Source organism: Scyliorhinus torazame, chromosome 17, assembly GCF_047496885.1.
Source record: "Scyliorhinus torazame isolate Kashiwa2021f chromosome 17, sScyTor2.1, whole genome shotgun sequence".
In the NCBI taxonomy this organism is placed as follows: domain Eukaryota; kingdom Metazoa; phylum Chordata; class Chondrichthyes; order Carcharhiniformes; family Scyliorhinidae; genus Scyliorhinus; species Scyliorhinus torazame.
In genome coordinates this window covers 85,929,681-85,952,318 of record NC_092723.1, presented here as the reverse complement: position 1 = coordinate 85,952,318, position 22,638 = coordinate 85,929,681, and the positions used below count along the sequence as shown (strand labels likewise).

At 49.8% G+C, this 22,638-nt stretch overlaps 1 protein-coding gene across 2 annotated transcripts in view; it reads right to left on the bottom strand.

Annotated features, from left to right (window-relative positions):
- LOC140393987 (potassium voltage-gated channel subfamily A member 2-like) overlaps positions 1-22,638 on the bottom strand; it is a 135,770-nt gene that overhangs the window by 16,458 nt on the left and 96,674 nt on the right. The window contains exon 2 of one of the 2 annotated variants that reach the window (XM_072480713.1): positions 6,297-6,407. The exons of the other annotated variant lie outside the window; for it this stretch is intronic. The gene's annotated coding sequence lies outside the window, so the exon portion shown is untranslated. The remainder of the gene's footprint in view (positions 1-6,296; positions 6,408-22,638) is intronic. 2 annotated transcript variants of the gene reach the window in all.

The following is a 22,638-nucleotide window of genomic DNA, read 5'->3' as shown; positions in this document are numbered from 1 at the left end:
GTCTATAATTACCTGGATTTTCCCTGCTACCCTTCTTAAACAAGGGGACACCATTAGCAATTCTCCAGTCCTCCGTTACTTCATCCATGTTCAAGGATGTTGCAAAGATATCTGTTAAGGCCCCAGCTATTTCCTCTCTCACTTCCCCAAATAACCTGTGATAGATCCCATCCAGACCTGGGAACTTGTCCTTAATGCCTTTTAGAATACCCAACACATCCTCCTTCCTTATGCCGACTTGACCTAGAGTAATCAAACATCTATCCCTAACCTCAACATTCGTCATGTCCCTCTCCTCGGTGAATACCGATGCAAAGTACTCGTTAAGAATCTCACCCATTTTCTCTGACTCCACGCATAACTTTCCTCCTTTGTCCTTGAGTGGGCCAACCCTTTCTCTAATTACCCTCGTGCTCCTTATATATGAATAAAGGCTTTGGGATTTTCCTTAACCCTGTTTGCTAAAGATATTTCATGACCCCTTTTAGCCCTCTTGATTCCTTGTTTCAGGTTGGATTCCCGATATTCTTCCAAAGCTTTGTCTTCAGTTGCCTAGACCTTATGTATGCTTCCTTTTTCCTCTGAGCTTGTCTCACAATTTCACCTTTCATCCATGGTTCCCTAATCCTGCCATTTCTATCCCTCATTTTCACAGGGCCATGTTTGTCCTGCACTCTAATCAACCTCTCTTTAAAAGCCTCCCACATATCAAATGTGGATTTACCTTCAAAGAGCTGCTCCCAATCCACATTCCCCAGCTCCTGCCGAATTTTGGTATAGTTGGCCTTCCCCCAATTTAGCACTCTTCCTTTAGGACCACTCTCGTCTTTGTCCATGAGTATTCTAAAACTTACGGAATTGTGATCACTATTCCCAAAGTAATCCCCTACTGAAACTTCACCTTTGAGAGAGGGATGGAGAGCGTGATTGATGAAGGAGAGACGGATATAGAGTGGGACTGGTGAAGGAGAGAGGGATGGAGAGCGGGGACATTGCATAATTGAAGTTTACAGAGAGAGAACATTTCGCCTATCGAGACTCTATATGCTGAAGAGGAGTCCTCTATCGTAATGCCACTTTCTCACTCTTGGTCTGTAGCTTTTTAAGTTATGGCTTTTCAAATGTATATCCAAGTAATTGTTCAATGATGTGAGGGTTTCTGCCTGTGCTACCCTGACAGGCAGTGAGTTCCTGCCTCCCACCAGCCTCTGAGTGCAAACAGCTCCCCCTCAACTCCTCTGTAATCCTCTACCAATTTCAATGAACCATGTTTCAAGGTTATTGACCTCTCTGCTAATGGTAATACGTCCTTCCTATCCACTCCAACTTGGCCCCTCATCATTCGATACACCTCCATTAAATCTTCCCTCAGCCTTCTCTGTTTCAAAGAAGGTGATTGTTTGTAAAAGTAAAAATGATTGGAACTGGATTGGGAGGGGTTCACCTTGAGTTCCAATTGAATGAGTAAAAGTATTTAAACAAACAATTGATGTGAGATATCCACCAACCCCTAAAGGCGAGAAGTAAAAAGGACATGAGAGGGCAGGGTAGCTCTTCGAGGTAGATCCATGCTCATTTCAGCTGAGCCGATTGATCAGCCTGATAGACAACCAAAGACAGGAGACAAGGAGGAGGTTTTTCTTGCATCAAAGAGCAGGCATCTCGTCTTCGCCATCCATTTGTCCCTGGGCCGAGTAACATTCTCATCTGTCTCTCACTGGATGTATGTTTACTTGGTGTTGCATTTGAACTCTCACTTCTCAATAAATCACTTTAAACTACTCGTGACTCCTTGATCCCTTTTGGGTAATCTGTGACCTTTGATCAGGCCTCACGATGGTGTCAGGAGTGGAATCACAGAGACCACCATGGTAGGCTTGGTTTGTGAGACGTGGCAGACTCAGTTGTTCATGTGTGGTCATCGCTTTGGGCTGCATAGGAATGTTTACAAGAGTATGCCCTACCAGGAATGAAGCAATCAGAAACTTGACGTGACTGGTTTCGTTCGCCAGCAACGTAGATTTTAACCAATTGTCTGAGTGACTTTGCCTCATTTGTTAAAAGTCTTGAGGGACTCGAACGAGAAAGCAGTTGTATGAGTCCAGAGCCAGATTATCCTGGCTAAATTTAAGTTGGATAAGAGGAGGTGTTGTTTGGGGTGCGTGACCTGATTTTAAACAGTATGGAGATTTGTGCGTTGGAAATCTCTGAGTTGTGTCAAGTGGTGCAGTGTGAGTCTGCGCTTTGAGCTGTACCTGGGCAGAGAGCAGAGCAACAGCTTTGTGAGGCAGTGGCTGGGGGGTGAGGTTGGGGGGGGAGAGATACAATGGGCTGATGATAAAATGAGCCGCTGAGCTGACAGTTTAAAAAGGAAAATAAACAAAATGGTAAATTGAAACCATCACAAGAGCTGATTTCTTCTGTGTTGAGAAAAGCGAAATGAAAAATACTGGGTGAAAGTAAAGCCCTGTATTTCTTTTGCTGAATTCTGACTTTGATTGAATTGTAGCGCCACCCATTGTCTGCATATAGAGAGAGGATCCAATTTAACTCTTCGTCTTCAATGTCAGTAGAACAGAGAAGTGTTCTTGCTTAAATTTGTTACTTGTCTTCACTGGTATGTATACAGGTGTGCATTTTTATGAGATACTTTAAGCGTGTTTTTGGTTTTGAACCAGTTGCATAATAACATTTCACACTAAGTTAATAGCTCATTAAGGGAATCAATATTTCTAAATTGCACATTTTATGTGCACATGTGTTTGTGTGCATGTATGTATGTAGCCGTAGTTCCAGATAGCCATAGGCTGCTTTCCCCTTTGACAGAGAGATGACTGGTGGTGAGTTAACCTGAGGATCACCACACCTCAGGTGAAAGGTAAACTTGAGAAGGCAGAACCTTCATCAATAACCTCAGCCGGTGGGGGAATTGAACCCACCGTTGTTGGCTTCACTCTGTGTCAAGAACCAGCTATCCAGCCAACTGAGCTAAAGTACAACTGGAACAAGACTTTATTCCTGTGCTCCAATCCATTTGCAACAAAGGCCAGCATTTGCCTTCCTAATTGTTTGCTGTACCTACATACGAACTGTGTTCTTGTATGGGTACACCCAAACCTCTCTGAATATCAACAAATCTTTACAAATCCCTACAGTGCAGAAGGAGGTCATTCGGCCCATCGAGTATGCACCGACCCTCTGAAAGAGCACTCCCCCCAGGTCCACCCCCTGGCCCTATCCCCATATCCCCACCTAACGTGCACTTTTTTGGACGCTAATGGGCAATTTATCATAGCCAATCCACCTAACCTGCACATCTTAGGACTGTGGGAGGAAACCGGAGCACCCGGAGGAAACCCATGCAGAAACGGGGAGAACGTACAAACTCCACACAGACAGTGACCCAGGGCCAGAATTGAATCTGGGTCCCTGGCGCTGTAAGGCAGCAGTGCTAACCACTGTGCTACTCTGCCGCCCTTTTCTATCTTTAAAACCAAAGTAAATAACTTCACATCCCCCCACATGATGCCCCACATTAAACTCCATCTGCCACCTTGTTTAATTAGCCGACTGATGTCTCTGTGCAGCCTCTTTGCCTCCTCACAGCACGCATTCCCATATAACTTTGTATCTTCAGAAAATTTAGATCAATCACTTTTGGTCTCTTTATCTAAGTCATTAATATAGATTGTAAATAACTGAGGCTCTAGCATTGATCTCTGTGGAACATCACTAATGAACATCCTGCCAATTTGAAAATACCCCATTTATCCCTATTGTCTGTTAACCAATCCACTTATCCATGTGTAGCATGGCCAATCCACCTAACCTGCACATCTTTGGACTGTGGAAGGAAACCGAAGCACCCGGAGGAAATCCACGCAGACACGGGTAGACTCCGCACAGACAGTGACCCAAGCCAGGAATCGAACCTGGGACTGTTGTCATGTGAGAGTACCTTCAAGAAATGTGTGTTTATAAATGGGAATGTATATAAATATCTGCAGTGAGAGTACCTTTAAGAAATGGGTGTTTACTACTGCAGTGATGTCAGAGATTGGGTGGAGCTGGGCTGTCTGTCTGCTTTACTTTCGTTTTTGAGCAGGTTGCTATAGAGTGAGTTTTTAGTTTCATTTTCAGAGTTGGATAGCTCCAGTCACAGCCAGAAGGGGTATTAGTCTCTCTCTGTAATCTATAAACTGTAAATCGACCCTTTGGTGATTTAAAATTAATAACTGCTCTCAGTAGTGACTTTAACCTGATGTGCTTCTGTTAAAAGTTCTTTTTTAAGTCTTATGGATGTTAAAAGGACAGCTTAAGGATTACGTAGTGTTGTATTCTTTGGAGGTTGTATTTGAATTGATGGTTGCTAAGATGTTCACTGTATGTTTTAAAAAGGTTAACTTGAGTACATAGAATAAACATTGTTTTGCTTAAAAAAATACTTTTCCATTTCTGCTGTACCACACCTGTAGAGTGGGCCGTGTGCTCCCCATACCACAATCTATTAAAAGTTGTTGGTCAGGTGAACTCCATTATATACTTTGGGGTTCGCTAAACCCTGGCCCATAACACTGGGAAGCAACAGTGCTAACCACTGTGCTACCATATTGCCCTAATGGTAAGGAGGTACCTTATCAAATGCCTTTTGGAAATCCAAGTATACTACATCTACTGGTTCCTATTAATCTATTCTACTGGTTACATAGAATCATGGAATGGCTACAGCACAAAAGGAGGCCATTCAGCCCATCCGATACCCTGAAGGAGCCCTTTGAAGGAACAATTCACTGGGTGCCACTCTCTAACTTTCCCCCTGCAAATCTTTTCTTTTCATAACTATCTAATTACCTTTTGAAATAATAGGCGGGTTTCTCCCGAATCGGCGCGTTGGTCCGCCACTGGCATTAAAACGGCGCGAACCACTCCGGCGTCGGGCTGACTGGAAGTTGCGGAATTCTCCGCACTAGGCCGGCGGCGGAGGGGTTAGCGCATACACAGACCGGCCGGTGTATTCTGCCGCAAGCTCAGGGGGGTGTCTTCTTCGCGCCGGCCATGCCGGAGCCCTTGAGGGGCTGGTGGGGAAGGAAGGAGTGCCCCCACGGCACAGACCCGCCTGCAGATCAGTGGGCCCCGATTGCGGTCCAGGCCACCGTGGGGACACTCTCGCCGCCCCCCCGTGGACCGCACCAGCCAGCGTACCAGCGAGGTCCCGCCGTGTGGGACCTATTCCATTTCACGCCGGCGGGACTGGCCAGAAACCAACGGCCGCTTGGCTCACCGGGGCCCGGAGAATTGCTGGGGGGGGGGGGGGGGGGGGGGGGGCGCTGCCAACGGCCCCCGACCGGCGTGGCATGATCCTCACCCCCGTCCGAAAACCGCGCCGGAGAATACGGCAGCCAGCGTCGGACCGGCGGGGTGGGATTCACGCCCAATCTGTTCCAGACCCGAACCACTCACTGTGTGTGAAGGTTTTTCTTTGTGTCTCCATTGCATCTTTTACCAATTACCTTAAATCTGTGCTTCCTGGTTCTTGATCCTTCAGCCAATGGGAACAGTTGCTCCCTATTTACTCTGTCCAGACCCCTCATGATTTTAAACATCTCTATTAAATCTTCTCTTAAACTTCTCTTCTCCAAAGGAAACAGTCCGAAATTCTCCACTCCATCTTCGTAACTGATGTTTCTCACCCCGGAACCATCACAGTGAATCTTTTCTGTACTCTTCATGCCTTCACATCCTCCCTATAGGGTTGTGCCCAGAACTGAACACAATGCTACAGTTCTGGCCCAACTGTTTTTTATGCCGGCTAACATAATCTCTTTGCTCTTGTACCTCCTTGCCCTTATTAATGAAGCCCAGGATAATGCCTGCTTTATTAACCATTTTCAACCTGTCCTGCCACATTCAATGATCCTCTACACCCGATCCCCCTGCTCCTTCACCATTTTTAGAATTGTACCTTTTATTTCATATTGTCTTTCCTACCAAAATAAATCACTTCACATTTCTCCGCATTGAATTTCATCTGCCACTTGTCCGCCCGTTCCACTAACCTGTTGATGTCCTCCTCAAATTATCCCAAAAACGCTTTAGTTGTGTCCTGTCTAGGTCATCCTCCAAAAACTTTAATACATTTGTACCTTTTATTAAACCAAGTTAACTTGTTCTAATCATACTTTAATTTTCAAAGTGCACTGATAATACTTAATGATAAGTTGGTCTTTTTGTGAAGAGGATTTGAGTACTGGAGTAAAGAGGTCTTAGCAATTGTATAGAGCTTGGAGAGACTGTACCTGGAGTATTGCATACAATTTTGGTCTCCTTATCTAAGGAAGGAGATACTTTCCATCGAGGGAGGTGCAGCGAAGGTTCACTCGAATAATTCCTGGGATGGCAGGACAGTCCTGTGAGGAGAGATTGAGGAAACTGTATTCTCTAGCGTTATGACGAATGAGAGGTGATCTCATTGAAGCATATAACATTCTTACAAACTAGTTTGGTTTAAACTAGTTTGGCAGGGGGATGGGAACCAGAGCTATGGATCAGAGGATAGGGTAGCTGTTGAACAGGCAGAAATAGTATGCAGCGAGTCTGTGAGGAAGGATAGACAGTTGATAGGGCAAAGTTGCACTCAGTGGGATGGGTTAAAGTGTGTCAGTTTTAATGCAAGGAGTGTCAGGAATAAGGGAGATGAACTTAGAGCATGGATCAGTACTTGGAACTACGGTGTTGTGGCAATTACAGAGACATGGATTTCCCAGGGGCAGGAATAGTGTTTGATGTTCCAGGGTTTAGATGTTTTAAGAAGAATAGGGAGGGAGGTAAAAGAGGAGGGGGAGTGGCACTGTTAATTAGGGAGTGCATCACAGCTGCAGAAAAGGAGGTAGTCGAGGAGGGGTTGTCTACTGAGTCAGTATGGGTGGAAGTCAGAAACACGAAAGGAGCAGTCACTTTATTGGGAGTTTTCCATAGACACCCCAGTAGCAACAAAGAGATGGAGGAACAGATTGGACGGCAGATCTTGGCAACATGCAAAAGTAACAGAGTTGTTGTCATGGGTGACTTCAACTTCCCTAATATTGACTGGAACCTCCTTAGTGCAAATGGTTTAGATGGAGCAGATTTTGTCAGGTGTGTGTAGAAAGGATTCCTGACTCAGTATGTAGGGGGGAGGCCATATTGGATTTGGTGCTTGGCAACAAACCAGGCCAGGTGGGAGAGCATTTCGGTGACAGTGACCACAACTCCTTGACTTCTACCATAGTCATGGAAAGGGATAGGCACAGACAGTATGGGAAGGTATTTAATTGGCAGAGTGGAAATTATACTGCTATTAGATGGGAGCTGAGGATCATAAATTGGGTACAGATGTTCTCAGGGAAATGCACAACAGTAATATGGGGGTTGTTTAAGGAGCACTTGCTGCGAGTGCTGGATAGTTTTGTCCCACTGAGACAAGGAAGGAATGGTAAGGTAAAGGAATTTTGGATGACAAGAGAAGTGAAGCTTCTAGTCAAGAGGAAGAAGGAAGCTTACGTAAGGTTGAGGAAGCAAGGATCTGGCACGGCTCGAGAGGGTTACAAGGTAGCCAGGAAGAAACTGAGGTGACTTGATAGAGGTGTACAAGTCTTTGGAGAGCTAGAAGGGGGCATGAAAAAGCCTTGCGGGAAGGATTAAAAACCCCAAGGCATTCTACACTTATGTGAGAAATAAGAGGATGAGCAGAGTGAGACTAGAGCTGATCAGGGATAGTGGAGGGAACTTGTGCCTAGAGTCTGAGGAGATGGGGGAGGCCCTAAATGAATATTTTGCTTCAGTATTCACTAGAGAGAAGGATCCTGTTGCTTGTGAGAACAGCGTGAACCAGGGTAATAGGCTCGAACAGGTTGATATTAAGAAGGAGCATGTGCTGGACATTTTGAAAAGCATCAGGATAGATAAGTCCCTTGGGCCTGATGGGATATACCCAAGGTGACTACGGGAAGTGAGGGAGGAGATTGCTGCGCCATTGGCAATGATCTTTGCATCCTCACTCTCCACTGGAGTAGTACCGGATGATTGGAGGGAGGTGAATGTTGTTCCCCTGTTCAAGAAAGGGAATAGGGAAATCCCTGGGAATTACAGACAGTTAGTCAATTACAGGCAGTCTTACGTCTGTGGTGAGCAAAATATTGGAAACGATTCTGAGAGATAGGATTTATGATTATTTAGAAAAACATAGTTTGATTAAAGATAGTCAGCATGGCTTTGTGAAGGGCAGGTCATGCCTCACAAGCCTCATTGAATTCTTTGAGGATGTGACGAGACACATTGATGAAAGTCGGGCAGTGGATGTGGTGTATATGGATTTCAGTAAGGCATTTGATAACGTTCCCCATGGTAGGCTCATTCAGAAGGTCAGGGAGCATGGGATACAGGGAAATTTGGCCGTCTGGATACAGAATTGGCTGGCTGAAAGAAGACAGCGAGTGGTAGTGGATGGAAAGTATTCCGTCTGGAGGTCAGTGACCAGTGGTGTCCCGCAAGGATCTGTTCTGGGACCTCTGCCCTTTGTGATTTTTATAAATGACTTGGATGAGGAAGTGGAAGGGTGGGTTAGTAAGTTTGCCGATGACACAAAGGTTGGGGGAGTTGCAGATAGTGTCGATGGCTGTTGCAGGTTACAACAGGACATTGACAGGATGCAGAAGTTGGCAGATGGAGTTCAACCTAGATAAATGTGAAGTCATTCATTTTGGAAGGTCAAATTTGAATGCTGAATACAGGGTAAAAGGCAGGATTCTTGGAAGTGTGGAGGAACAGAGGGATCTTGGGGTCCACATACATAGGGCAGGATTCTCCACCCCGCTATGCCACATTTCTTCCCCAACCCGCCGGCGGGACTCTCCATTACTCCGGCCGGTCAATGGGGTTTCCCATTGTGGGGCAGCCCCACACCGTCGGGAAACCCCCGGGCGCTGGCAAAACTGAGAATCACGCCGGCGCAGAATCCCGCCCATAGATCCCTCAAAGTTGCCACCCAGGTTGATAAGGTTGTTAAGAAGGCGTATGTGTGTTGGCTTTCATTAACAGGGGGATTGAGTTTAAGAGCCGCAAGGTTTTGCTGCAGCTTTATAAAACCCTGGTTAGACCACACATGGAATAGTGTGTCCAGTTCTGGTCGCCTCATTATAGGAAGGATGTGGATGCTTTGGAGAGGGTGCAGAGGAGATTTACCAGGATGCTGCCTGGTATGGAGGGCATGTCTTATGAAGAAAGGTTGAGGAAGGGCTTTTCTCACTGGAGCGAAGAAGGCAGAGAGGTGACTTGATAGAGGTGTACAAGGTGATGAGAGGCATGGATAGAGTGGATAGCCAGAGACTTTTCCCCAGGGCGGAAATGGATGTCACGAAGGGACATAATTTTAAGGTGATTGGAGGAAGCTATAAGGGAGATGTCAGAGGTAGGTTCTTTACACAGAGAGTGGTGGGTGCGTGGAATGCACTGCCAGCGGACGTGGTGGAGTCAGATTCATTAGGGACATTTAAGTGACTTTCGGACAGGCACATGGACAGCAGTAAATTGAAGGGGTGTAGGTTAGGTTGATCTTTGATTAGGGTAAGTGGTCGGCACAACATCGTGGACTGAAGAGCCTGTACTGTGCTGTACTTCTATGTTCTATGTACAAGGAGTAACAGGGTAGATACAGGAAGGATGTTTTCCCTGGTTGGGGATGGAGTGTGATGTTTAGCACCAAGGGACACAGACTCCGAATAAGAAGTAGACATTTTAAAACCAAGGTGAGGTGGTGACTTCAGGAGGTGGGACGTGTTGCCACTCTCCCTGGCTGGTAGGGTGCAGTCTGTTAAGATGACGGTCCTCCCCAGGTGCTTCACTTAGAGTGCGGTGAATCTTTGGAATTCTCTACCCCAGAGGGCTGCTGAGGTGATTTGTGGTGATTGTACCTTTCAGGGCAACACAGTAGAGTAAGGATCACCTGTCTTGGTGACCAATTGGGATGCAGAGTGGGTAACCACCCTAGGGGTGGAGTGCTCTCTTTGGCAGAAGAATTGAAGGGGACTAGGTGCAGCGCGTTGCTGCTGCGCTGTTGTACAATTCTTCTTGTTAATAAATAATTTTGTGTTTCAACTGAAGTCTGTGAAAATTCATCATGACGAAAATCGACTGGGAGCAGAGCCTAGTGGGAAAGACAGTAGAACAGCAATGGCAGGAGTTTCTGGGAGTAATTGAGGACACAGTACAGAGGTTCATCCCAAAGAAAAGAAAGGTTATCAGAGGGGGGATTAGGCAGCCATGGCTGACAAAGGAAGTTAGGGAATGCATCAAAGCAAAAGAGAAAGCCTATAATGTGGCAAAGAGTAGTGGGAGGTCAGAAGATTGGGAAGGCTACTAAAACAAACAGAGGATAACAAAGAGAAATAAGGAAAGAGAGGATCAATTATGAAGGTAGGCTAGCCATTAACATTAGGAATGATAGCAAAAGTTTCTTTAAATACATTAAAAACAAACAGGAGGCAAAAGTAGACATTGGGCCGCTCCAAAATGACGCTGGTAATCTAGTAATGGGAGACAAGGAAATAGCTGAGGAACTAAATAAGTACTTTGCGTCAGTCTTCACAGTAGAAGACATGAGTAATATCCCAACAATTCAGGAGAGTCAAGGGGCAGAGTTGAATATGGTAGCCATCACAAAGGAGAAAGTGCTAGAGAAACTAAGAGGTCTAAAAATTGATAAATCTCCGGGCCCAGATGGGCTACATCCTAGAGTTCTAAAGGAGATAGCTGAAGAAATAGTGGTGGCGTTGGTTATGATCTTTCAAAAGTCACTGGAGTCAGGGAAAGTCCCAGAGGATTGGAAAATCGCCGTTGTAACCCCCCTGTTCAAGAAGGGAACAAGGGAAAAGATGGAAAATTATAGGCCAATTAGCCTAATAATGGTGGTTGTTGGCAAGATTCTAGAATCCATTGTTAAGGATGAGATTTCTAAATTCTTGGAAGTGCAGGGTCGGATTAGGACAAGTCAGCATGGATTTAGTAAGGGGAGGTCATGCCTGACAAACTGTTAGAGTTCTTTGAAGAGATAACAAATAGGTTAGACCAAGGAGATCCAATGGATGTTATCTATCTTGACTTCCAAAAGGCCTTTGATAAGGTGCCTCACGGGAGACTGCTGAGAAAAATAAGGGCCCATGGTATTTGAGGCAAGGTACTAACATGGATTGACGATTGGCTGTCAGGCAGAAGGCAGAGAGTTGGGATAAAAGGTTCTTTTTCGGAATGGCAACCGGTGACGAGTGGTGTCCCGCAGGGTTCAGTGTTGGGGCCACAGCTGTTCTCTTTATATATTAACGATCTAGATGACGGGACTGGGGGCATTCTGGCTAAGTTTGCCGATGATACAAAGATAGGTGGAGGGGCAGGGAGTATGGAGGTGGTGGGGAGGCTGCAAAAAGATTTAGACAGTTTAGGGGAGTGGTCCAAGAAATGGCTGATGAAATTCAATGTGGGCAAGTGCGAGGTCTTGCACTTTGGAAAAAAGAATAGAGGCATGGACTATTTTCTAAACGGTGACAAAATTCATAATGCTGAAGTGCAAAGGGACTTGGGAGTCCTAGTCCAGGATTCTCTGAAGGTAAACTTGCAGGTTGAGTCCGTAATTAAGAAAGCAAATGCAATGTTGTAATTTATCTCAAGAGGCTTGGAATATAAAAGCAGGGATGTACTTCTGAAGCTTTATAAAGCATTAGTTAGGCCCCATTTAGAATACTGTGAGCAATTTTGGGCCCCACACCTCAGGAAGGACATACTGGCACTGGAGCGGATCCAGCGGAGATTCACACGGATGATCCCAGGAATGGTAGGCCTAACATACGATGAACGTCTGAGGATCCTGGGATTATATTCATTGGAGTTTAGGAGGTTGAGGGGAGATCTAATAGAAACTTACAAGATAATGAATGGCTTAGATAGGGTGGATGTAGGGAAGTTGTTTCCATTAGCAGGGAAGACTAGGACCCGGGGGCACAGCCTTAGAATAAAAGGGAGTCACTTTAGAACAGAGATGAGGAGAAATTTCTTCAGCCAGAGAGTGGTGGGTCTGTGGAATTCATTGCCACAGAGAGCGGTGGAGGCCGAGACGTTGAGTGTCTTTAAGACAGAAGTTGATAACAAAGAACAAAGAAATGTACAGCACAGGAACAGGCTCTTCGGCCCTCCAAGCCCGTGCCGACCATGCTGCCCGACTAAACTACAATCTTCTACACTTCCTGGATCCGTATCCCTCTATTCCCATCCTATTCATGTATTTGTCAAGATGCCCCAAAGAAATTCTTGATTTCTCGAGGAATTAAGGGCTATGGAGAGAGAGCGGTAAATGGAGTTGAAATCAGCCATGATTGAATGGTGGAGTGGACTCGATGGGCCGAATAGCCTTACTTCCGCTCCTATGTCTTATGGTCTTATGGTCTTATTACATCTGGCAAGGAGGATTAAATGTTTCTGGCCCAACACCTGTGTATCTTTTTTAATCGAAAACTGAAATAAAATACTCACAAGAACGCCTCTTTTTGGGCACCTGGACCCATTTGAGATATTGAGATATTGCCAGGCTCTGAGTAATGTGAAATCAGAAAAGGCAGAGGGCGGGGTACTCCGACCACCCGCCGGGCCGGAGAATCAGTGGGGGGCGGCGTGAATCCCGTCCCCACCGGTTGCCAAATTCTCTGGCGCCAGGTTCTTGGTGGGGGCGGGTATCACGCCGCGCCAGTCGGCGGCCGCTAGCAGTGGCCCCCCGGCAATTCTCCGGCCAGCGATGGGCCGAGCGGCCGCCCATATTAGGCCGGTCCCCCCGGCGTAAATTAGACCTGCTACTTACCGGCGGGACCTGGCTCTGCGGGTGGCCTCTGGGGTCCTCGGGTGGGCGCGGGGGGATCTGGCCCCGGGGGGTGCCCCCACGGTGGCCTGGCCCGTGATCGGGGCCCACAGATCCACGGGTGGGCCTGTGCCATGGGGGCAATCTTTCCCTGCGCACTAGCTGCTGTGGACCTCCGCCATGGCCGGTGCGGAGATGAACGCATGCGCCAACTCGCACCGGCCGGCGGAGGCCGTTTGGCGCCGGTTGGCGTGGTGCCAAGCCCCTTCTGCGTCGGTTGGCGTGGCGCCAACCCCACCAGCGCCGGCCTAGCCCCTGAAGGTGCGGAGGATTCCGCACCTTCCATGAGGCCCGACGCCGGAGTGGTTCACGCCACTCCTCGGTGCCGGGACCGCCCACCCCACCGGGTAGGGGAGAATCCCACCCACACAGTTCCAAGACAGTGAGCAACAGAGACACCATGGAAAGACCCCTGGGTCAAAATCCACAAGAAGGGTGAGCAAAATACAGATACTTATCTCTACTTAATTGTAGACTTGGAGATGAGGCGGTCCGTGAGGTTCAGCGCATTGCAGAGGCTGACAGACAAACGCAGAACAAACCTGAATTGGCCGGTATAGTCAAAAATTTAGAAACCTATAGACAGAAAAAAATCAAGAAAAAAATAAGACCATGAAGCAAGAGCTGTGGCTTTAAGATTAAAAAATTAGTTGCTGCAAAGTTTCTTGGTTTTAAATAAGGGCACACAGAAAGCAGTGCTTTAAGTTTTAAAAAAAAAGGTCCAAGTGAACTGCAGCGAGGTGTTCTGAAGCTGGGGAAACCAGGCAGCTGAGACTGACAGGCACCCAGTGTCGGAGCAGAGCATGCGGCGGGTCTGTGGCAACATGAACTTCAAGAAAATGAAGTTCAGTTTTCAATCTGTTTAAAGACAAGACAAGTTAACAAGTTGAAAATAACGGCCAGTTGGACTTTGAAAACGCTGTGGCTCCAAGTGAAATTGACACAAAAAACCCAGCACCTTCAAAAAAAAAAAGAAAGAGAAAACAGATTCTCAAAACAGCCAGAAGAAGAAAAGACTGCAGAGATCATTGCAGAGATCACTGAGATCACTGAGGAGATCACTGCGGAGATCACTGAGGAAATCACTGCAGAGATCACTGAGGAGATTACTGTGGAGATCACTGAGGGGATCACTGAGGAGATCACTGAGGAGATCCGTGCAGAGATCCGTGCAGAGATCCGTGCAGAGATCAGTGCGGAGATCAGTGCGGAGATCAGTGCGGAGATCAGTGCGGAGATCAGTGCGGAGATCAGTGCGGAGATCAGTGCGGAGATCAGTGCGGAGATCAGTGCGGAGATCGCTGCGGAGATCGCTGCGGAGATCGCTGCAGAGATCGCTGCAGAGATCGCTGCAGAGATCACTGAGGAGATCACTGAGGAGATCACTGAGGAGATCACTGAGGAGATCACTGAGGAGGTTTTCCATCAGTACAAGTGGAAGGTTTAAAATTTCAAAAAACAGCCAGGTTTCACCCAAACTCCAAACAGCTGGGAAAAACACAGAGAAAGCCAACAGCTCTGACAGCTGAGTACAAAAATGATGACAGTGTGAAAGTGGCAATGCACTTAAAGTGGCAAACACAGGAAGGAAAATTGAAGAAGACCCAGAGGGCAACTCTCAAAAAGATCCATATGCAACAAAGACTCAAGGAAGAGACACCAGAAGATGTCAAAGGAGGAAATGAAGACCTCAAGGAAGTTGCAACAAAGACCTCAGAAAGGAGGCAAAAGAAAAAGACCCAAAAGAGGGCAAAAGTCAGACCCCAGAAAGAGGGCAACTCTTAAAAAAGATTCATAGGCAAAAAGAACCTCAAAGAGGAGGCAATGAAAGACTCCAGAAGGAGACAACAAGAGAATTGCAGAATGGATGGAAACAAGTCAACACTTCATCAGTGACAGACCTGACCAACAATGAAGCCAAAAGGGTTTGGCTGAAGTTAGGACAAGGAGAAATGAAGTTTCCATTTGTGAAATGTGTATGTCCCATAAGAACATGATGGGTTCCCCTCAGAAGAAACGCAGAAATTAAAGACTTCAAAAGACTATTGAACGTAAAGAGGAATCAGCAAAAAGAATTAAAGCTCCAGAGAAGACATTAAAACAACAAGGTGAAATGACTGACAGCAAACTTGGAGAATAAAGAAATTGTAAAACAAATTACAAAATGAAGTTTCGAAGAAGGAGAAATTTATGAGACGGCGTAGAATACGCTGAACCCCATGAAAAAGCAACAAGCAAATAAGAACAAGTCCAGTGAAGAATTAAATCAAGAGAATAAGAGCTTGAAGAAAGGAAGCTTGGCAACGAGAAATGAGTTGCAGAGGTAAAAACATTAATGAATTGAAGAGGTAAAGACTTTAACATTGACGCAGAATCAGTAACTCAGACAGAGAAAGAAACTGAGATTACGTGCCAGGTGAAGATTGCTGAAATGGTCGCACTAATAGTCAAGCACGGAGTGATGTATGTAGTCACATGGTCAGAGAACAGTCTAGGACGGAACTCGGTAAGCAGCAAGCCTGCCTGTATCAGCTCGATACAAGATTATATTTGGAACTGTACATAGTTAAAGCTTACCAATAAAAGTGTTGATGTTTAAACACACAAGCCTCAAGATCTCATCAATGAACCATCACCACTGCAACAATAAAGAAACCCTTATTAAGTAGATAATATAACATTTGGCAGTGGATCAAGTTATTATCTCTAAGATGGGATCACCATTGTACCAAGTGGACGTGGAGGGACGGATCTTTCATAAACACGTGGACCACTTGAGTCAAGAGAAACTCCAATATTCAGTGTTTATTACAGAATAGAATCCCTACAGTGCAGAAGGGGGCCATTCGGCTTATTGAGTCTGCACCGACCCATCAAAGGACCACCCTACCTGGCCCAAGCCCCACCCTATTCCTGAAACTCCATCAGAAGGGGCAATTTAGCATGGCCAATCCACCTAACCTGCACATATTTGGACTGTGGGAGGAAACAAGCGCATCCGGAGGAAATCCACGCACACACGGGGAGAACATGCAAACTCCACACAGACAGTGACCCGAGGTCAGAATCGAACCCAGGTCCCCTGTGCTGTGAGGCAGCACTGCTATTCACTGCACCACCATTCCACCCATGTTGCCATCAAGAAATATTTTTGAATCCAGAATGTCAAAGTACCTGATCGACCTGTTATCGACATAACTGATGTCTTTGTGGAAGCAAATAGTGATGAACGTCCTGTGCAAAAATGGGTACCCGTTACTGCAGTTCATGTTAATGTTGATCCTGTGGAAATATCTCAGGCAACAGAATTACAAGGAACAGAAAACCCCTCAAAGACTGGATTTATAATTGTACAACTCATATACATAGTATTTAGTTAGTATTTAGGAATGACTGAATTAGTTGTTGATGATTGTATTAAGGAGGGGGGGATGTGATGATTTGTGGTGGTTGTCCCTTTAAGGGCAACACAGCGGAGTAAGGATCACCTGGCTTTAGTGGCCAATTGGGACGCAGATTGGGTAATCACCCCGGGGATGGAGACATCTCTCAGGCAGGAGACATGTAGGGAGCTAGGTGCAACTAGTTGTTGCTGTACAATTCTTATTATTAATAAATACTTCTGTGTTTGTAATGAAGTCTGTGAAAGTGCAAGATTACAGCTGTGCAGACTGTCACTGAGTATATTCCAGACAAACATGGATAGATTTCTGGATAATGTAGATATTAAGGGATATGGGGATCGTGCGGAAATGGTGTTGAGATAGAAGATCAGCCATGATCTAGTTGATTGGAGAGTCAAGCTCAAAGGGCCAAATGGATTTCTTCTCCTATTTTCTACATTGCTGCGTTAGCAACAGGTCCCAGCAGGTGTAGGCTTGGTTTTCTCAGGGCGGGGGTGTAGGGTGGGTTTTCTCAGGGTGGGGTGTAGGGTGGGTTTGCTCAGGGTGGGGGTGTAGGGTGGGTTTGCTCAGGGTGGGGGTGGGTTTGCTCAGGGTTGAGGTGGAGGGTGGATTTGCTCAGGGTGGGGGTGTAGGGTGGATTTGCTCAGGGTGGGGTCTAGGGTGGTTTTTCTCAGGGTGGGGGTGTAGGGTGGGTTTGCTCAGGGTGGGGTTGTCGGGTGGGTTCGCTCAGGGAGGGGGTGGGTTTGCTCAGGGTGGGGGTGGAGGGTGGGTTTGCTTAGAGTGGGGGTGTAGGGTGGATTTGCTCAGGGTGGGGTGATAGGGTGGGTTTGTTCAGGGTGGGGGTGTAGGGTGGATTTGCTCAGCGTGGGGTCTAGGGTAGATTTGCTCAGGGTGGGGGTGTAGGGTGGGTTTGCTCAGGGTGGGGGTGTAGGGTAGATTTGCTGAGGGTGGGGTGTAGGATGGATTTGCTCAGGGTGGGGGCGTCGGGTGAGTTTGCTCAGGGTGGGGGTGTCGGGTGGATTTGCTCAACGTGGGGGTGGAGGGTGGGTTTGCTCTGGGGGGTGGGTGTAGGGGGGGTTTGCTCAGGGTAGGGGTGGGTTTGCTCAGGGTGGGGGTGGGTTTGCTCAGGGTGGGGGTGGGTTTGCTCAGATTGGGGGTGGGTTTGCTCAGGGTGGGGGTGGGTTTGCTCAGGATGGGGGTGGCTTTGCTCAGGGTGGGGGTGTAGGGTGGGTCTGTTCAGGGTGGGGGTGTAGGGTGGGTTTGCTCAGGGTGGGGGTGTACGTTGGGTTTGCTAAGGGTGGGGGTGTAGGATGGGTTTGCTCTGGGTGGGGGTGTCGGGTGTGTTTGCTCATCCTAGGGGTGTTGGGGGGTCTGCTCAGGGTGGGGGTGTAGGGTGGGTTTGATCAGGGGGGGTGTGTAGGGTGGATAACTTCAGGGTGGGGGTGTAGGGTGGGACTGTTCAGGGTGGGGGTGTAGGGTGGGTTTGCTCAGGGTGGGGGTGTAGGCTGTGTTTGCTCAGGGTGGGGGTGTAGGGTGGATTTCATAGAAGAATCATAGAAGCTTACAGCATGGAAACAGGCCCTTCGGCCCAACCAGTCCATGCCGCGCAGTTTTTACCATTAAGCTAGTCCCAGTTGCCCGCACTTTGCCCATAACCCTCTACCCATCTTACCCATGTAACTATCTAAATGTTTTTTAAAAGACACAATTGTACCCGCCTCTACTACTACCTCTGGCAGCCCATTCCAGACACTCACTACCCTCTGAGTGAAGAAATTGCCCCTCTGGGCCCTTCTGAATCTCTCCCCTCTCACCTTAAACCTATGCCTTCTAGTTTTAGACTCCCCTACCTTTGGGAAAAGATGTTGACTATCTACTCAGGGTGGGGGTGTAGGGTGGGTTTGCTCAGGTTGGGGGTGTAGGGTGGGTTTGCTGAGGGTGGGGGTATAGGGTGGGTTTGCTCGGGGTGCAGGTGTAGGGTGGGTTTGTTCAGGGTGGGGGTGTAGGGTGGGTTTGCTCGGGTGGGGGTGTAGTGTGGGTCTGTTCAGGGTGGTGGTGGATTTGCTCAGGGTGGGGGAGTAGTGTGGGTCTGTTCAGGATGGGGGTGTAGGCTGGGTTTGCTCAGGTTTGGGGTGTAGGGTGGGTTTGCTCAGGGTGCGGGTGTAGGGTGGGTTTGCTCAGGGTGGGGGTGTAGGGTGGATTTGCTCAGCGTGGGGAGTAGGGTGGGTTTGCTCTGGGTGGGGGTGAAGGGGGGGTTTGCTCAGGGTAGGGGTGGGTTTGCTCAGGGTGGGGGTGGATTTGTTCAGGGTGGGGGTGTAGGGTGGGTTTGCTCAGGATGGGAGTGGCTTTGCTCAGGGTGGGGGTGTAGAGTGGGTTTGCTCAGGTGTGGGTGTAGGGTGGGTTTGCTCAGGATGTGTGTGTAGGGTGGGTTTGCTCAGGGTGTGGGTGTAGGGTGGGTCTGTTCAGGGTCGGGGTGTAGGGTGGGTTTGCTCAGCGTAGGGGTGTCGGGTGGGTTTGCTCAGGGAGGGGGAGGGTTTGCTGAGGGTTGGGGTTGAGGGTGGATTTGCTCAGGGTGGGGGTGTAGGGTGGATTGGCTCAGGGTGGGGTGTAGGGTGGATTTGCTCAGGGTGGGGGTGTAGGGTGGGTTTGCTCAGGGTGGGGGTGTCGGGTGGATTTGCTCAGGGAGGTGGTGGGTTTGCTCAGGGTGGGGTGGAGGGTGGGTTTGCTTAGAGTGGGGGTGTAGGGTGGATTTGCTCAGGGTGGGGTATAGGGTGGATTTACTCAAGGTGGGGGTGTAGGGTGGGTTTGCTCAGGGTGGGGGTGTACGGTGCGTTTGCTCAGGGTGGGGGTGGGTTTGCTCAGGATGGGGGTGTATGGTTCGTTTGCTCAGAGTGTGTGTGTAGGGTGTGGGTGTAGGGTGCGTCTGTTCAGGGTGGGTGTGTAGGGTGGGTTTGCTCAGGGTGGGGGTGTAGGGTGGGTTTTCTCAGGGTGGGGGTGTAGGGTGGGTTTTCTCGGGGTGGGGGTGTAGGGAGGGTTTGCTCAGGGTGGGGGTGTAGAGTGGGTTTGCTCAGGGTGGGGGTGTCGGGTGGATTTGCTCAGGGTGGGGGTGTCGGGTGGATTGGCTCAGGGTGGGGTCTAGGGTGGATTTGCTCAGGGTGGGGGTGTAGGTTGGGTTTGCTCAGGGTGGGTGTGTGGGGTGGGTTTGCTCAGGGTGGGGGTGGGTTTGCTCAGGGTTGAGGTGGAGGGTGGATTTGCTCAGGGTGGGGGTGTAGGGTGGGTTTGTTCAGGTGGGGGTGTAGGGTGGGTTTGCTCAGGGTTGGGGTGTCGGGTGGGTTTGCTCAGGGAGGGGGTGGGTTTGCTCAGGGTTGAGGTGGAGGGTGGATTTGCTCAGGGTGGGGGTGTAGGGTGGATTTTGCTCAGGGTGGGGTCTAGGGTGGATTTGCTCAGGGTGGGGGTGTAGGGTGGGTTTGCTCAGGGTGGGTGTGTGGGGTGGGTTTGCTCAGGTAGGGGGTGGGTTTGCTCAGGGTTGAGGTGGAGGGTGGATTTGCTCAGGGTGGGGGTGTAGGGTGGATTGGCTCAGGGTGGGGTCTAGGGTGGATTTGCTCAGGGTGGGGGTGTAGGGTGGGTTTGCTCAGGGTGGGTGTGTGGGGTGGGTTTGCTCAGGTAGGGGGTGGGTTTGCTCAGGGTTGAGGTGGAGGGTGGATTTGCTCAGGGTGGGGGTGTAGGGTGGATTGGCTCAGGCTGGGGTCTAGGGTGGATTTGCTCATGGTGGGGGTGCAGGGTGGGTTTGCTCAGGGTGGGAGTGTGGGGTGGGTTTGCTCAGGGAGGGGGTGGGTTTGCTCAGGGTGGGGGTGGAGGGTGGATTTGCTCAGGGTGGGGGTCTAGGGTGGGTTTTCTCAAGGTGGGGGCATAGGGTGGGTTTTCCCAGGGTGGGGGTGTACGGTGGGTTTGCTCAGGGTGGGGGTGTACGGTGGGTTTGCTCAGGGTGGGGGTGTAGTGTGGATTTGCTCAGGGTGGGGTCTAGGATGGATTTGCTCAGGGTGGGTGTGTAGGATGGGTTTGCTCAGGTTGGGGGTGTCGGGTGGGTTCGCTCAGGGAGGGGGTGAGTTTGCTCAGGGTGGGGGTGGAGGATGGGTTTGCTTAGAGTTGGGGTGTAGGGTGGATTTGGTCAGGGTGGGGTGTAGGGTGGATGTTCTCAGGGTGGGGTGTAGGGTGGGTTTGCTCAGAGTGGGGGCGTAGGGTGGGTTTTCTCAGGGTGGGGGTGTATGGTGGGTTTCTCAGGGTGGGGGTGTAGGGAGGATTCGCTCAGGGTGGGGTCTAGGGTGGATTTGCTCAGGGTAGGGGTGTAGGGTGGGTTTGCTCAGGGTGGGGGTGTAGGGTGGGTTTGCTCAGCATAGACATGTCGGATGGGTTTGCTCAGGGTTGAGGTGGAGGGTGGATTTGCTCAGGGTGGGGGTGTAGGGTGGGTTTGCTCAGGGTGGGGGGTTGGGTTGGTTTGCTCAGGGAGGGGGTGGGTTTGCTCAGTGTGGGGGTGGAGGGTGGGTTTGCGTAGAGTGGGTGTGTAGGGTGGGTTTGCTCAGGGTGGGGGCGTATGGTGGGTTTTCTCAGGGTGGGGGTGTACGGTGGGTTTGCTCAGGGTGGGGGTGTAGGGTAGATTTGCTCAGGGTGGAGTCTAGGGTGGATTTGTTCAGGGTGGGGGTGTAGGGTGGATTTGCTCAGGGTGGGGGTGTAGGGTGGGTTTGCTCAGGGTGGGGGTGTCGGGTGGGTTTGCTCAGGGTAAGGGGTGGGTTTGCTCAGGGTGGGGGTGGGTTTGCTCAGGATGGGGGTGGCTTTGCTCAGGGTGGGGGTGTACAGTGGGTTTGCTCAGGGTGTGGGTGTAGGGTGGGTTTGCTCAGGGTGTGGGTGTAGGGTGGGTCTGTTCAGGTTGGGGGTGTAGGGTGGGTTTGCTCAGGGTGGGGGTGTACGTTGGGTTTGCTAAGGGTGGGGGTGTAGGATGGGTTTGCTCTGGGTAGGGGTGTCGGGTGTGTTTGCTCAGGGTGTGGGTGTAGGGTGGGTTTGCTCAGGGTGTGGGTGTAGGGTGGGTCTGTTCAGGGTCGGGGTGTAGGGTGGGTTTGCTCAGGGTGGTGGTGTATGTTGGGTTTGCTAAGGGTGGGGGTGTAGGATGGGTTTGCTCTGGGTGGGGGTGGGTTTGCTCAGGGTGGGGGTGTACGGTGGGTTTGCTCAGGGTGGTGGTGTAGGGTGGGTTTGCTCAGCGTAGGGGTGTCGGGTGGGTTTGCTCAGGGAGGGGGAGGGTTTGCTGAGGGTTGGGGTTGAGGGTGGATTTGCTACGGTGGGGGTGTAGGGTGGATTTGCTCAGGGTGGGGTGTAGGGTGGATTTGCTCAGGGTGGGGGTGTAGGGTGGGTTTGCTCAGGGTGGGGGTGTCGGGTGGATTTGCTCAGGGAGGTGGTGGGTTTGCTCAGGGTGGGGTGGAGGGTGGGTTTGCTAAGAGTGGGGGTGTAGGGTGGATTTGCTCAGGGTGGGGTATAGGGTGGATTTACTCAAGGTGGGGGCGTAGGGTGGGTTTGCTCAGGGTGGGCGTGTACGGTGGGTTTGCTCAGGGTGGGGGTGTAGGGTGGGTTTGTTCAGGGTGGGTGTGTACAGTGGGTTTGCCCAGGGTGGAGGTGTAGGGTGCGTTTGCTCAGGGTTGGGGTGTCGGGTGGGTTTGCTCAGGGAGGGGGTGGGTTTGCTCAGGGTTGAGGTGGAGGGTGGATTTGCTCAGGGTGGGGGTGTAGGGTGGATTTGCTCAGGGTGGGGTCTAGGGTGGATTGCTCAGGGTGGGGGTGTAGGGTGGGTTTGCTCAGGGTGGTTGTCTGGGGTGGGTTTGCTCAGGTAGGGGGTGGGTTTGCTCAGGGTTGAGGTGGAGGGTGGATTTGCTCAGGGTGGGGGTGTAGGGTGGATTGGCTCAGGGTGGGGTCTAGGGTGGATTTGCTCATGGTGGGGGTGTAGGGTGGGTTTGCTCAGGGTGGGAGTGTGGGGTGGGTTTGCTCAGGGAGGGGGTGGGTTTGCTCAGGGTGGGGGAGGAGGGTGGATTTGCTCAGGGTGGGGGTGTAGGGTGGGTTTTCTCAGGGTGGGGGCATAGGGTGGGTTTTCTCAGGGTGGGGGTGTACGGTGGGTTTGCTCAGGGTGGGGTTGTACGGTGGGTTTGCTCAGGGTGGGGGTGTAGCGTGGATTTGCTCAGGGTGGGGTCTAGGATGGATTTGCTCAGGGTGGGTGTGTAGGATGGGTTTGCTCAGGGTGGGGGTGTCGGGTGGGTTCGCTCA